Genomic DNA, 3628 nt, shown 5'->3' on the forward strand with positions numbered 1-3628 from the left:
GTTACCTCAACCTTTTTGAATATTTCTACCATTTTGGGGTCAGGTTCCAGCTGCTTCCTGGGCTTCCTTGCAAGTTGTGGAAATGGAATGGGAGTAGTGTTTTCTATAGTATCTGCGCCTTTTGGTGCTTCCTCCTGTGGTTGAGCTATTTCTTCTTCAGCTATGTCCTGTATGTTCTCTTCCTCTTCAACATCTTCTATTTCTACTACCTCTTCAGCTGAGGTGTGTTCTGGTGGGCTTGGTTCCTCCTGACTCCTCTCCTGCAGTGTGGTTCCCGACCTTAGGGTGATGGAATTAATGCCTCCCTTTGGATTGGGTAATGGTTGAGAGGGGATTCCAGTGGAGCTTGAAGGTTGGTTACTGGAATTTTGCGTTGATCCAAGCTGTGACATAAGAGCTTGCAAAGTAGAGGTGAGACCATTCAGACTGGCGTTAATATTATACATGTTATTTTCCATGGTCTGTTGTCTTCGCTCAAAAGATTGTAGTAGCTCTTCATTAGGAGATAAAGAAGAATGAGTAAATTGGGATGTCTGCTGTTGATTGTTTTGTGGTCCTTGGTTTTTCCTCAGGTGAGGTGCTCTATAAGGTTGATTCTGCTGCCTGTTGTTGTTATTATTCCTCCTCTAATTTTCCTGATTATCTCTGCCTCCTCTGTTATTGTTGTCCCTCCAATTCTGGTTAGAATTGTCCTGCCATCCATGGTTATTATTTCCACTTTGATTGTACCCTTGGTTGGGGCGGTCATAGAAGTTATGAGTGGATGCCACCATGTTGTCTTCTTGTTGGAGCTGCGGGCATTCATCAGTGTAATGGCTGTAATCAGCACAGATTCTGCAAATTCTTTGCGGGACTAGTTGTTGGTTTTGCTGTGGTGGAGGAGCTTGCTGAGCTTGCTGTTGATTCAATTGCATCTGCTTCAGCAAGTTGGTCATCTCGCATATACTCTTAGCTAGAGCAGCAGTCTCTCTATTAGAGGATACTTCTGCAACGGCTTTTGAACGGCCTTGCTTTTGCTTGTGGTTCCTAGAAGATTCAGCTAAATCACTGATCAATTGCCAAACCTCATCGGTGGTTTTGTACTTCTTCATAGACCCATTGCTAGCACTTTCCAATGTGGTCTTATCTTGGGGCCTCATGCCCTGTGTGATATAGCTAAGTAACACTATCTTGTCAATCCTGTGGTGGGGGCATGCTTCCAGAAGATTATTGAAGCGCTCCTAGTATTCAAAGAGAGTTTCATTGTCATCCTGAACAATTGTGGAAATATCCTTCTTCAGTTTATCAGTAACTTCAGATGGAAAGAATTTTTCCAAAAACTCCTTTCTGAGTGTATCCCAGTTGGATACATTTGCCAGAGGTTGATTGTAGTACCACTCTCTTGCTTTTCCCTCGAGAGAAAACGGGAAAGCGTTAAGCAAAATTGAAGTTTCATCAGTACCATCACGCCTGACAGTAGAACAGGCTGCCTGGAAATCTCTCAAGTGCTTGATAGGCTCTTGAGCAGGTAGGCCATGAAACTTGGGCATCAAATTTAGCAGTGCGGTCTTTATTTTAAAATCTGTAGCTACCGCTGGATGATGCGCTTGAAACGGTTGCATTGTAAAATCAGGGGCTCCTTCCTCCTAGATGGTAACTCTCCTAGCTGCCATGTCTTCTGCACGTAAAACAACCAAATTAGTAGAACGGGGGCTGGTTTCTTCCTCAAGTTCACTCTCAGATCTGACCTCAGAGCGGACTAACCGACGCTGTTCTCGTCTTATTCGTGAAATACTCCTTTCAATTTCAGGATCGAATATTAGCAAGCGCGGATCAGGAAGTGAACGCGTCATTTGTCGGAAGAAACATGCAGCTCATAGTAGCAAAATAAAATAAAATGCAAATAAATAAATTCTAATTAATAACTTTAGCACTCTATTGCAACTCCCCGGCAACGGCGCCAAAAATTGATGAGGCACAGAAGTTAGTGAATTAGAAATGATTAAAATAGTTACGTTGCAAGTATAGTTCTTAACTCACCGAAAATCTGCCTATCAATTTAGAAACATGTCACAGAAAGTTTAAACTAAAAATTACTGGGAGTTGGAGTCCCAGGTCGTCTCCCAACGAGTTACAGAAAAGTGTGCTATTTTATTAATTAGATGTTCCAAGAAATTGAGTTAAGTAGAGGGAAAATTAAAAAAAAAGAGGAAATTTAAATAATATGAATAAACGCCTTGACTGGGAGTTGATTAGTTGGAATCTCTATTGTTGATAGGATGATTTCAAGATTAATTTATAATTAATGGTTGTTCTGTTTAGGAATGCTAGGTAAAGGAATGCTAGATCTATTCACGGGTTGCAACCCACTTAGTTCAAAGGGATTGGTGTTAGTGATTAGATAACAATCCAACAGTTAATCCAATTACAATTTTTATTTCAATCCTTCCAACTCAAGAGTTTCCTTCAATCAACTCCCCATCAAGTGAGGGAACTACTCACTCATTGCAAATAATAAATCCATAACACATGAAAGGGAATTAAAAGAAGCCATGATTATTGGAATGGAAAATAAATTAAAATGGGAGAAATAATCCTTGTATGAAATAATCATGAAAATATTCAAATAACAAAATTGAACAAAACAAAGAACATGGAAGAATAAAACCAAGTTAAGAGAGCGAACTAGAATGACGAAGTCTTGATGAGGAAAATAACTCTTCTCAATGTTCCAATGCTAAGATCAATTGAAAATTAAATTTCTAAAAACCTAGAGAAAAAAACCTAGAGGAGGAAAAACTAGATATAAAACTGTCAACTGTGTAGAATGAATGCTGTCCTTTGTTTCTGCATATTCTCTTGCTCTAATCTGCTGTTCCGGGCTGAAAACTGGGTCGAAATAAGGTCCAAAATCGCCCCCAGTGAAGTCTGCAGATTATGCAGATCGCACATGTCACGCGATCGCGTCATCCATGCGGACGCGTCATTCGCGCTTTTCCTTGCCACACGTTCGCGTCATCCACGCTACCGCGTCGCCTGAGCTTTTCCAATCCGCGCAGCTACGTGAGTCATGCGGTCGCGTCACTGCGATTTGCTCTCCTTCGCACGGTCGCGTGAGCCATGCGACCGCGTCACTTCTCGCTGGTTAACTCCTCAAATTCTTGTGTTCCTTCCATTTTTGCTAGCTTTCTTTCCAATCTCCAACTCATTCATGCCCTATAAAGTCTGAAACATTCAACACACAGATCACGGCATCGAATGGAATAAAAGAGAATTAAAAATACATAATTAAAGTCTCTAGGAAGCAGTTTTCAAACATGTTATAAATTCAGGAAGGAATTATAATTTCATGCTAATTTAATGAATAAGTGGGTAAGGATCATGATAAAACCACACAATTAAACACAATATAAACCATAAAATAGTGGTTTATCACCGCCCTCACTAAGGTGGACCCGTTCCTTAATCTCCTTGTTCTTATTTTCCTATTTTTTGTTTACTATGCTTTATGTTTTATTTATGTTTGTGTCTTTACTATATGATCATTAGTGTTTAAGTTTCTATGTCTTAAAGCTACGAATGTCCTATGAATCCATCACCTCTCTTAAATGAAAACTGTTTTAATTACAAAAGAACAAGAAGTACATGG

The 3628-nt window shown here is 40.0% G+C and overlaps 1 non-coding gene across 1 annotated transcript; it reads left to right on the top strand.

The window, feature by feature from the left end:
- The first annotated feature begins 1176 nt into the window (after nucleotides 1-1176).
- Nucleotides 1177-1283, top strand: LOC112746155 (small nucleolar RNA R71). The gene has a single exon (XR_003174051.1). It is a non-coding gene; the product is annotated as a small nucleolar RNA R71 (small nucleolar RNA).
- Nucleotides 1284-3628: the final 2345 nt, after the last annotated feature.

The sequence above is a fragment of the Arachis hypogaea genome, chromosome 14, assembly GCF_003086295.3.
Source record: "Arachis hypogaea cultivar Tifrunner chromosome 14, arahy.Tifrunner.gnm2.J5K5, whole genome shotgun sequence".
NCBI lineage: Eukaryota > Viridiplantae > Streptophyta > Magnoliopsida > Fabales > Fabaceae > Arachis > Arachis hypogaea.